The following is a 13,795-nucleotide window of genomic DNA, read 5'->3' on the forward strand; positions in this document are numbered from 1 at the left end:
AGGTTGTTAATCACATAAGCCAAGTGGATGCTGCAGCTTCACTGCCCAGCAAGGTGGACCAATCTTGAGTGCAGTAACGAAAGGGATAGAACAAAAAAAGAAAGAAACAACCTTGTAATGCAGGTCTCAAAAAGAAATCAGTTTACATACAGCTTCAAAAACTAACTGGAGGTTAGTCCTTGACAGAGAGGTGCAAATAAGAACAAGGTGTCTTTCTTCCCTAGTCTAGGACAGAGCTGAGAATGCTGAATCAATTAACAAAATCTTGAAGGAAGTAAAAATAAAGAAGACAAAAAGGAAAAAAAGAAAGAGAAATTTTCATATAGGTAAGTCCTATGTGAATTGGTCTGTTTTCATTTTATGCCTTTGCTCCCTATTATAGAACCTCTTGAATGAACAAATAATATTTTGTTTTTGAAGGTGTTAGCTTAGATTCACTTTAATCAACCACTGTCATGTCTCCCATAAGGAAAGGATGTGCAAGTACACCAGGTCTCCCATAAGGAAAGGATGTAAAAATACACCAGGTACATAGGTCTGGTGGGATAACAGACAAGAGGGGCTTTGAGAGCAAAGTTCCACATACTTTGCAGGCACACTTTATCTCATTTTGTGCATATTCTGCTTGGATATGTTCTCTTACTGCCCATGCCTGGAGCTGCCTGGTACAGGCCTGAGTTCCAGCTGTTCTCCCTTTCACTAGGACAAGGGTCAGTGTTCTGCAGTCCTATGTACAATGTGCTGAGCAAAACTCACTAGCATAACTCTTCTACGGGCTCCTTTCAGTTTGATTTCTGTATGTAGGGACACGGCTCAATCTGCAGCATTTCCAGAGCCAATGGGAATATCGACTGCTTCTCCATGGACACACATTCTAAACACTGTGCTGATGTCTTCAAGCTATTCTAAGGCCCAAATGACTTCCTTGAAGTTAAAGAAGGTAAAAATTCAGTCAGAGCCAGGAGCAGGGAGACTGATCTAGATTTTCCAATCCATTCTAGGGGGAGAAGGAAAAATACAAGGAAGAACATTCTGCAGAAATTTCACTTGCTCCAAGAAAGGGGATGTTCCTTGGAAAGGTGGAGGGTAGGGAGAAGAAAGAAGGTGAAGAACAAGCTGAATGATGCCTCCCAAAAGGGCTAAGAATCCATTGAGAGCTAAAGAAAATAGTTTGAAGTTACTGTAGGCAAAACTCAAGGGCTTATCTCAAGATCAGCTTTTCATCTTTTGAATAAAATTTCATCTCCAATGTTTTCCACCTGTACTTTTGCCATATGTGAACACAGAAAGATGGTATGTTCAAATGTAAGGCCAGGTTTGTGATTAAAGCTACTTGTAAAGCAAAAGAAGAAGAAAAACCCAAAACTTTCTGCATAAGATGGAGACTTCAACCAGCACTGTCTGAATGATACTTGCCCTTCTGGCAGTTGCCAATAAACATCAGTAGATTTTTACCCTGAAAATGGGATCTTAAATTCTGTTCTGGTACATCTAAATCAGCTTTCCTTTTTCTCATTCTCTCCTTTATACTCAACTCACCTGACAGACATATTCTTTAATTCCTCTATGCTTTGGTTCCTAATCATGGACCACAAGCCATTTATACCACCACTATCAAAACACAGAGCAATATGCTGTTTCAGAACACTTGGAGTATAAATATAAAACAAATCATAATAGACGGATCATAGTGATTCAGAAGCAGGACCAAGAAAGTCCCACAGATGGTAGATTTGAAATCATTTGGTGTTAATACAATCTCTACACAATCCTTGTTCTATTCAATACAAGAACTGAAACCTATGATCTATATTTTTCTGGGTACTAGTTTGAACATCACTTATGTTAGGTATCTTATTCAATCTCTATCTGCAACCTGCCATGTTACATAATGTAGGATGCTTCCAAATCAGCTCTATCTTTTCCCTTGAAAAAGTATTATTTCAAGAATCCCCGTATTTTCACCAGAAGATGGTAGTATAATCAAAAGGACTATAACCTTTTCTTTCTGGAACCAACATACGATTTAGAAAAGTATAAATGTAATCACTTACAGACAGTGCTGTCAAAAATTATCTATTAATTAGGGCTGGAGAGGGAGAAAGGTTTAGAAATTAATTTGATGAGACTTGAGCTCTGACCAACAGTGATTCCTGGGAGCTAGCTGCCACTTTATCGGTACACACTTGTAATATCAGAAAGTTCACTGCCCTTAAAAATAGACTTCTTTTTTTAATAAAGCAAGGAAAGTTGAAGTATAATATACTGACTAAGTCTCTGCAACATTTTAATGCTCTGTTATGGAATGAAAGCAGATCCAGGTTGCTTTAGACTACTGTAGCCATTCACCTGCAACTTTTCTTTAAGAGCATGAGACAGCAACCAGATCTCTTTAGACAGCTTTTACTTGTTCATCTTATGCTTGCCTTTGAAAGTATGTTGACAGAAACAGCCAACTTAACTTACAAGTTTTTGAAAATATCAGAAAAGAATTCAAGCTATATGTTAATTAAATGAAAAGGAGAATCTGGATCTTCTCCAAAACTCTAAAGCAGTCTGCTACAAATAAAATGGGCCAAAGCCCATTTCCTGGCCCTCTGACAAAGAGCACAGTGTAGTTCCAGTTCTCCTCACCCACTAAGTGAGTGGCCTGCACTGCACCAGAACTGTGCTATCAGTGCCCTAAATGAGAAAAGTTTTGGTCATTCATGTGCCAGTTCTCAACTTTGTACCCTGGACTTGTTTACGTCCCTAGTATGGATGTAGGTCATATGAAAATACTGGCTATGGTGGGAAATAAGGAAAAAGGAGGAGGGAAAAACAAGATTACAAAAGGCTTTGACCTTGAGGCAATATTTTAGCCAAATGAGTGGCTAATTTTCCTAAAGCCTTATGCTTACCTCAATCAGTGCAATCCAGCCTTTTCAAAACTGAGTAAGACATTGAAGCTCTGCTTTTAGATGCTTTGAATAGCATCTTTATACACTAGCGGCATTTCACTAGACCTCACATAAAAAAATAAAGCAGCAGAGAGAGAAAAATGAAGACGCTACAAAGCTATGAAGTGATAATAAAAGCAATCCAGCTAGTTTCTGACACAATCATGTCTCTTCAGGAATCACAGTTGATCAAAATTTCACCAGGCTTCCACTTTGAACTTGATAGCTGTCACTGGAAGCTTTCAGAAATCAGAAGGCTGGTAAAATACTGCATCACCTCGTGTTCATCACCACATCGTCTAAGACTGAGATTCGATCCACTATTACTCTATGTTTCATAGGTTAAAAAAAAATAATAATAACAAGGAAAAAAAAAGCACATGAATAATTTTAACTGCTCCTCTGTCTTCGTCAGCTTGCCATTTTCTAGTAAAAGTTGAACGTTAATGCTTTATTTCAGATAGAAAGAATCCTGATATGGTAGACTGGCACAAATTGCTACCCATGGGGCCATCAGATGAGTTAGTTCACATGAAAAGTAAACCAGCATGAGGCCAAATTATGGAACTTCACACATTGACTGCACATCTAATGTCATCACTGATCTATTTATGTGTACTGTGAAAATATACAGACTGTATATAGAATTAGGAAAGTAGGAATATAGAAGTTGGAAAACATTTAAAGTTAGCTTAATTTGCAAGTTTGGTGGTACTCCATTTACACAGGCAAGAACAAACAGCAATAGGATAAACAGGCGTATTTCCAGTGTTGATTAGGTTCCCATGGGCTTGATCCAACTTCCACTCAAGTCAGTGTGAATCTTCCCTCTTTCTTGAAAGGCAGTTGGCCCACATCCTCAATAAAATGCACACTGCACTGAACAGCACTGTCTCGCCTTCAGAAAAATATTACAGAATTTGTAGGCAAGGAAAAATGGGCATAAGATGTCCTCCAAGCACAGCGTAGATAACTGCAAGGAGAAATGAGCAACTAGATAAACTACAAATCATATCTGATAATTTGGAGATGTGGGGATTCAAATTGACAAAGTAAAATATACTATTTATTGCACTGAAAATTAATTATTCTGTTGGAAAATTAATCCCTCAGATTAAATGAACCTTACCTGTTTCAACATAATATTATTTTAATTGTATCAATCATGTAATTTCAGTTAGATGTTTATCCACATTATGGTTTTAATGGTGAAATTGAGATTGTTAGACTAGAAGTAGAGGAGGGGCCTCATTTGGGATTGAGCTCAATTGGAACAACAGGGGCTTTTCATCACTGAATCAAGGAACAGTAACCACAATTATGCCTGGAAGTGGAAGATTAATTTTCACGTGTCTTTCGTTCCCAAATGCTACTTTGACAAGAAATAATTCATGCTCAGAAAAAATGCCTACAAAACATCTTTCTACTTATGTTTTTTTGTCAGCATCATTCACAAATTCTAGACTGTATGTTTTTTCATGGAAATCACCCATCTCTATCCACAACAGATATTAATCACTAACATTGTCCAGTCTTAAGATTAAAAGAAAGAAAAGTCTACCATCTAAAAATAACTACCACAGAAGACAACAAAACATTAATGCGGCATAATTCTACAATATACTGAAAGTTATTTTATAAGGGTTATGTGCCCAAACATAACTAATACAGAGCAGAATACAGGTGAGCAGGTCATACGCTGGGTCTGACATCTATGCACACCGCACTTCTCCCTGTATTATGGTAAAGAACAGTGACAAAAAAAAAAAAAAAAATAGGGAATGCCATCTAGTGTCACTCCATGGAAATGCAAGATACTTCATTGCTTCACACATCTGTTCTCTTTGGGAACCAATTAAAAATTCACGAGTATTGACTTTTATTTCAAAATAAACTGATCACCACCACCTCTCGAACATCGCTGACATTTTGCAAGGAAATTGTATTCATATGGAAGACAATGTCACTAATAGGAAAACACACTAGGAATAAAAGCAAAACAAGTGAAATTGATGTCATCGTAAGACTTTGGAAACATTAAATTGTCAAGGTGTAATGAAGTATAACTGCGCAGAACAGGAAATCAGGAAGATGGTATGATACCAAATCCAAATGAGGAAAGACAAGTTCATCCAGGCACAATCTAACAGCAAATAATGGAAATCTATTAACTGTAAATGTATTATAAACCTGGAAAAGGGTTGATTTTATAGCTACTGCAACTGTAAGTGAAGGAAAAAATAAATAGTATCTATTATTCTCTTCTTAATTTCTTCCCACTAAAGACACACAAGCACCCTTAATCACTACACAGACAGGAGGAGCTGTTCTGATTATGAGCTGTTCTGTTACAAATTAATGCAGGCTGCAGAACCTCAGTATATTCATCATATGTACAGCACAGATAAGAAAACAATGATTTTCATGTCTATGTGTATTGTTTTTTATCTATATATGAAAAGACTTTCATACATAGTTATACATAGATATACATAGATGCACATAGATAACATAACGTCATGTTTTTCATATGCACAATTTTCTGCTAGTATGAAAACAAATTACAGAATCATTGCAAAGCAGTGCTAACAGTATGTTTCCACTAGAGCACAGTACTTACTTTTGCTATAAAACTGCACACTTCTTATTTCAAAGATGCTTAGAAGGAAAAAAAAAAAAAAAAAAAACAACCAACAACAGTATTTATCAGTGATTACATATCAATCTAGTGGCAAAAGCAACCTTCTACTTAAATATTTGAAGTTTACAGCTTCAGGCACATAAAAACTCCACCTAAAACATACACTGCTTTGTGATTTGACCAATCAACTCGCAAGGCAATTTATAAAGTTTGTAATTTTTTTCCTTATATATTTCATCATAAATTTTAGCAAGAAAAAAATAAACAAATCTTACAGCTTTCTTAATTAGTGTCAGAATTTATTGTGATGTCATTTAATCCACTTAACTTTTTCTGCTAAAAATGAGCAAATTCACAGTGTAACATGCTTTGACAGTGGCACTACTCAACTACAACAAATTTGAAGACAGGAAAAAGATTTCTGCAGGGTTGGTATCTTCCAGCTATACATCTGTTTTAGGGCAGACACAAGCCAAATCAATGAACGCAAATCTGAAATGATGCAACTTTGTTATCTGATTCAAAACTAATTAGGTCATTTTTCTGGTTCCAGTCTGACAGGAGGAAAATGGTATCATAAGAATGCCACCATTAAGATAGCAAAATGTCAGAAAATGGCATCTGACGTGTGTCATCTTCTCTTGAACAAAGTCTTCTCCAGATTTCTTCCTGTTATCTGTTTCAGTATCTGGTATCTGTTTCAGTCACACTAGGGCTCATGTTGAGCATGGAATCCGTATTCTCCCTTGCAAGTAAATATACAACAATACAATTTTTGATGTGTAGTACAGGAGAACTGTAGAGATAGATGAAATCTCCAAAAGTGGATTTCCAAGGATCTTCTTGGCAAAGTATGGATTGGAATGTGGGCTCCATGGGCTCAAAAGGATTTAAGCAGATAGTGCTACCAGGACTGTGACCACACTCACTATTGCCTTAGTGTTGCGGTGCTGATAGACAGCCTCACTGCTCAGTAGGAATTTAAGGTAAGAGCAGGAACGAAATCACCTAAAATCTTCTAAGCTGTGTAGCTTTTTATATTCATAAAGTGCATACTATATTATCATATGCAATAAAATCAAACTGATGTAAAACTAGTTACACAAAATATATATAGTATACTAAATAACTGTAGCCCATATTTCTTTCCAAGTAGCACTGGGGTTCTATATATAACAATAGCTAGTAAGCAGAAGGTTGCAGGGCTATACACTGGTCTCTCCTACAACTAGAACATCAGGAGACAATTGAATGTATTCTTCAGGTCACAGATATACTCTACAGTCATTTAAACAAGCTTTTGGACATTTATGTAGCACCAGCAGGGAACCATGCAGCCACTGCCCATCTCTGATACCCACCTCTGATACCCACCTCGCAAAACTGGCTTGTAGCCAGTGCCCAGCAAGTCTCTGCAAAAGTCCCACAAGTGCCAGACCCACTGTGAAAACTCCACCGTGGTGTCTCCCACAACACGAGGGACAGCAGTGATCTAGCTATTTCTTCCCCTAGCAGCAGACCTCTTTGAAGCAAGCAAATAACTGAATCTAATTGCTGGCACAACTTCTGAACCTGTGCTATCGCTTTCCCTGAGCTATTTATATATCATGACATTCTTGAGTGCTAATGCTTTGGTGCTCTTCACTTCCCTTTGATCATGCTATAATGAAATATTTCCTGATTTGACATAACTACTTTATCATGTCATCATCAGAGAGTATGAAAAAAAAGCAAAAGCTCTAAAGATTGTACAAGTCAGGTGCATTTCAGTGTGCATATATATAAAGCAAGGGAGAGACTGATTCAAAAGTTACGTTTGCGTCTTCTGCAAAATAACAAAGTCTTATTGGGAATTATCATTTAACAACATATTTAATTTTGATTTTCTATTCCTACTGCCTTAAGCTTTTTGTGAGATTATCAAATAGGCTTCCATCATGCAAAGAGCAGAAAGATCAAAACTTCTGTCTGACAAGGGAAGGAAGTGACAAAGAAACAAGTTAGGTATTTATCAGAAAACTGGTATTTCCAATAGCAGTATGGATGTTGCTGTGCTCACTGAGTGACTAAAACCTCCCTTTTACTTTCCTCAGGTGACAACTGCCTAACTTGCAGAGTAGAATAGACAATTCTTCAAAGTTGAAAGAATATCTTAGAAATTAAATCTTATTTATTTAGGTTTTGTGTATACATTTTTATATATGATATAAAAATCCACAACCACATTAGGCTGAATTGTAATGTAATCAGATAATTATATGAGAGCTAAATCCCATTGCAAACATTTTTTTAGCATTTTTGGAAACAAGAAGTTATTTGCATTTAATTGCATAGGTGAAAATCAGAGCTGAAAAAGAAGAACTATTTGTGTTCACAGTGAGCATTCAGTTTTTATAAAAGTGCTACTTATTACTTATCTCACTGTATATAGTTAGAGATCAAAGGTCTTTAAAATGTGACTACTCACCGAAAATGAAAATCACTGTTTGTGATTTATGATCACTTGTATAAATAGATATACGAGTGAAAGCTCACAAACAAGGGAGTTTTTAATCCCTTTGCACCTTGCTGAAAAATCAAAAACTTCATTTTAAGAAATTGAAATTAAAAAGTTTCGTTTTTCATCCAGGTTGCACACACAAACACACAAAAAAGCTTTTTTTCATGGAATAAAGATCTCTAATTGAATGAAATAGGATGAAAGAGTCTAGCTCTCTATGTTTTTAGCGGAAACAAGACATTTCAACATTTGTAAAGCAATCTTTGCATTAGATGGAATTGAATTGTTTCTTCTCTTTTAAGCTAATTCAAATGAATGGCAAGATCTAGTTGCTATGCTTTGCTGATATTTCCTGGGAGTGGTGATTTGGGGTTTCATGCCTCTTTCTTTCAGGTGAGGCTCTCCAGTCACTCTTTAAAAAAAGTAACAAATCTCACACAGCAGAAAGTGATCTCCCTCCATTCATTGAGCTTTTTTAAAAACCTACTGACAAAGTAGTATCCCTTTGAGTTGGTATTTAGGACACAGCCTTGGGCCTTTTAGTCTCCCATCGCTCCTGTAGTGCATAACCTATCTTAGGTGAGTAAATGGTAATAACAAACACCCTCAGAATAGACTGAGCAGAAGGCATTAACAGAGTATATGGCCTACATGTAGAGAGGCTGTTTTAGGTGGATTGGATGATCTCTGGATGCTTTCCTAACTAATAAACGAAGAAAAGACTATTTCTAAGAAATATTCTGAATCTCCTCTTGTCAGTCTCACAAACACAAGCTAATTGGCTAGAAAATACAAATTGTTGGTTCAGGGTTCTTTTAGGTGGTTTGCATTGATTCTCTCTGTCAAAGCAGCTAAATTAAACAGTTTTGGACTACATGTCCTGTAAAAACATAAGGAAGCCCTCTAATAAAAGAAAAAGTCTTAAGGTTCTGTTCTTGCAGCTTAATAAACCTCATTCCAGCTTCAGCTGAAGCAGAAGGAAAGCATATTAGCTACTTTAATGAGGAGGAGATGGAGATACTAATTACTAGCAGGCAGATTATTCCTTAAATCAGATACATGAGTCAGAGGTCAAGAGAATAACATGATGAGCCAACAACCACTATGCGTGAGAAAAAAAAGCAAATCTAGATAAAATTATGTACCTCTTTCACCCTCTCCATTTCTAATTAAAATAAATATTACTATAAAAATGGCAATTTTCTATCTTAAATTTCTCTTCTACAAGCATCATGGTAGGGATGGAAGTTCAACATACGTGTGCAGAACTCATGAACCCTCAAATTTTCTTACAGTGTTGGTACACCTTGGAGAATATTGCATATCATTTGTTTTTTTCTTTAAGAGTAATAACTAAAGAACACTGCATGGGAAATGAATTAGTGTTTAGGAAGAAGTCCTAATATTTACTATCATGCATACATTATCACATCCTCTGCTTAAACATTCAAAAGCAAGACTGTGTCCTATCAGATTTTAAATATTTCCAAGGATGGAGAGTCTGTAATTTATCTAAGTTACTAGTTTCAGTTGTTGACAAACTTCAGTGAAATACACAAATAAACAAAACAGTTTTCTTATGTTTAAGTGAAATTTCTGTATTTCACTTGGTCCTACTATGAACCCCCAGGGTCCATGTCTAGTGACCAGTGTCCAGCTGGTATATGTGTCACTGACCACAGTACTTTGAGAGCTGTGGTTCAGCCACTTTTCAGTCCCTCACACTTCCCTTTTATCTAGTTTATATTTCATCAGTTTATTGAGGAAGGTATTATGGAGGACAGTGTTAAAAGTTTTACTGAAGAAAAACATCCTCTGCTCTGCCCTTGTGCATTGAGCTGGTTATTTTGTCATAAAAGTCTATTGGGTTGGTCAGACATGACTTCCTCTTCATAAATCCATGCTGCCTGGATCCCATCGTCATCTTGTTCTTCATGCATTTGGAAATAGTTTTCTAGATTATTTGCTCCATCACCTTCCCAAGGACTTAGGTAACACCAAGTATATATACACACCCCAAATCCCCAATCCTTCTACTTGAACAAGTGACACTTACTTCACCCACTCCGTAAGAACCTTCCACAGTGGCACAGAGCACTTGTATCAAAATCAACTGCTGCCAAGATGTCTAAGCTTTTAAACTTGTAAAAATAACCTATATTTTAATGCTTTGGTTGAAACACTGTGGATATTTAAAAAATTAAATCCTAGAAGATTATTTCAATTACATATTTTGTAAAACTGATTGTAAGTAAATGGCAGCTCAATGGATAAAATAGGGGAAAAAAAACAAGTTGTTCAAGAGGAAGAGATAGAAATGTACACAGTATGTCAAAACTCACCCTTCAGAAAGTAAGGAAATATGCAAAATAGCAACTAATTTGTCAGTAGTTTTACTCAGGATCCTGTGGAGGACACAGCTGATCCCACTGGATTAAAGAAAAATAAAAAATAAAAAAAAGGAAAGAAAGAGAAAGAGAAAGAGAAAGAGAAAGAGAAAGAGAAAGAGAAAGAGAAAGAGAAAGAGAAAGAGAAAGAGAAAGAAAAAAGAAAAAAAGAAAAAGAAAAAGAAAAAGAAAAAGAAAAAGAAAAAGAAAAAGAAAAAGAAAAAGAAAAAGGAAAAGGAAAAGGAAAAGGAAAAGGAAAAGAAAAAGGAAAAGGAAAAGAAAAAGAAAAAGGAAAAGAAAAAGAAAAAGAAAAAAAGAGAGATATTTAAACAGCATACAGAGATTTACAAAACACTGACTTAAAAAATTGTGAATCAAATCAGTTTTCAAACACCTGGTAAATACAGCAATGAATGAGGCAGACACCATATCTCATTGTATTATTGCAGGTGACTGTAAGGGGATGAGGAGATGCAAACTAATTTTAATAACCCCTGAGAGTATGAAATCTAGAAAATTCATGGAATAGCCCACAGTATCTATGTGGATGCTTCTAGAACATTCCCACTGCTTGGAGACCTTAAACAGATGCTCTTTTCCTTCGTAAGTCACATTGCAAGAGGGTACACAGTACTCAAATAAGGATAGCTTTATGCATAGCTCTGGATGTAGAAGGCAATTTAGAATCAAAGACTCATCTAGGTTGGAAAAGATCACCAAGTCGAACCATCAACCTGACCTACCAAGTTCCATCACTAATCCATGTCCCTTACTGCCATGTCCACAAGTCTCTTGAGTACCTTAAGGGATGGGGACTCCACCACCCCCTTTGGCAGCCTGTTCTACTGCTTGACCACAATCCCAGTGAAGAAACTTTTCCTTGTGTCCTATCAGCTGTCATTTGAGAAAAGAGACCAACACCAACATTGCTCCAACTTCCTTTCAGGTAACTGTAGAGAGCAGCTACTCTCAGCCTCATGTTCTCCATAGTGAAAAAAAAATAAAATAATAATAACAACAGTTTCTCCAGTTATTCCTAACAAGTCTTGTTTTCTGTTCCCTTCCTCAGCTTCAGTGCTCTTCTCTGCACACCTCAATGTCAACTCAATATCCTCCTTGTAGTGAGGGGCCCAAAACGAAACAGAGAACCTGAGAAGGGGTTTTAACTGTGTCAAGTATAAGGATACAATCATTTCCTGCTGGTTATATTATTCCTGATGCAGGCCAGGATGCACTGGCCTTCTTGGCCAACTCAGCACTGCTGGATCATGTTCAGCCAGCTTGCTGACCAGATCGTCCAGGTCATTTTCTACCAGACAACCTTCAAACCACTCTCCTCCAAGCCTATGCTATTGTATAAGATTGTTATGACCCAAGTGAAGGGCCCAACGCTTAGTCTTGTTGAATACTGTATGGCTGGACACTATCCATTGGTCCAGACTATCCAGATCCCTCTGCAAGCCATCTGCAGATCAGTCCTACTTAATTTGGTTTCATCCATAAACATACTGGGAAGTGCACCTGATGCCTTCATCCAGATCTCTGATAAAAATGTTAAACATTTATCAGTTAAAAATAAACAAAATGTTAAACAACTAATAGTGAATCCTGGAATACACCACTGGTGACAGTCATCCTGTCATAGATGAAGCTCAGTTAGTGAGGCTGGACCTAGGATTTAGGATCAATATTCTAAATCTGGGGGCAGTTTTTATTCCTAGTGCTTTCAGCATAGAAATTCCTGATTTTCCTCACTCTGCAGTTCTTTATACTGGCTGAAATCTCTTTCTCACTCCCTAGTATAGCAAATGAAATACTCAGGTTGGTATTTTCAGAAGTAGGCCTTTGTTCCCCTTTCTAATGCAGCAGGATCCTAAGATTTTTATGATGATTCATACTGATACACATACATATATTTTTCAATATAATGTCAATTACTTAGATATAAAAGTAAATCACTGATGCATTTTTTTAAATTTGCATATTATTATATTAGCATATCACCCAAATTGCTCATTCCAGCTAAATATCATCTACAGTCAGACTTGTTGAATGAGAGCATGGAGAAAAGGCATAAGGCAACAACAAATCATGAGACATTTCTCTCTGGAATGAAGCTCAACAGACAAGCATCAGTGAGCTTGTGATTTGGAAGTATTTGTTCAAAGCAGTTGTTAGTCAGTGTAAAGCTTGCTGCAGCTCTAGGAATTACCTCCAGGCCATCTGGCTTCATGCCCAACCTCTCTATGTGAACTTCCCTGAAAATAAAACACCAGAAAGTATAAAAATGTATTGACTTGTCTGCAGAAAAGATTTGCGGGCTGTTTGCTTTCTTGTAAAGGAAAAAATAACAAGGTTGATGTGAGCAAACAGAAAAACATAAAGAAGCTAAGACCTGTCAATAAAAAGACAAAGCATTATTCAGTTGAAAGTCATTCCACTGGGGATTATCTCTAAAAGCAAGCTTTGCTTTTGACATCATGTTTTTTAAAGTTGCTTGAACTTTCTTAAAAAAATGTGGATATTTACAAGCCTACATGAAAGAGAGGATCAGAGAACATCTCAAGGCAATTATTATTTCAGTATTTGAAAAATCATCCAGTAGTTGTGAAAGCATAAAAGATAGAATATCGTGCCTGTGATACACTGGTGAGCCCAGGCTTGTGTTGTCCAACTAACTACTAAATTCAAGTTTCTTATCATTCCTGTGTTGAGCAAACAAGTTTACCCTTGCAAAGCAAGTCAATGTTCCTTACTAGAGTCACTCTGCAACATGCTCAGTACTCCACCAAAGACTTTGATCCTCAACAGTACTTCATATTGCTAAAAATAAGCAAATGAAAGTCAATGTAGCTCCAGTTCATATGTGAGCTTTGATTAAATTGGGTTCCCTTGTGTCACAAAAATATTATTAGCTTTAAGTGGACAAAGCTACAAGTCTAACTCCATACAACGAAGCACTAAATTCATATAATAGAATCCTTTTATGTGTGATTCATATTCCACATGATATCCCATCTGGCTTTGCCTTATGAAAAATGAAAGTTATTTCTGTAACTGAATTATATAATAAAGTTTAAAAATGGCAAGAATCCTTTAGTTACCAACAGGGGTTTAAGTCCATACACATCATCCAAAATCCAGGAATAAAACTGTAACTCCAATGTGGTGTTAGAAAGCAGTATTCCTTTATTCCTCATGATACATACAAGGCAACTTGACAAGCAAGTGCCCACTCTCAGAGTTCAGGTTCCACATTTGAACAGTTTAAACACGAATATGCAGTACATTGGCACATATATTCATTCTTTTTCAGGGATTCATAGAT

This window comes from Lagopus muta, chromosome 2, assembly GCF_023343835.1.
Source record: "Lagopus muta isolate bLagMut1 chromosome 2, bLagMut1 primary, whole genome shotgun sequence".
NCBI lineage: Eukaryota > Metazoa > Chordata > Aves > Galliformes > Phasianidae > Lagopus > Lagopus muta.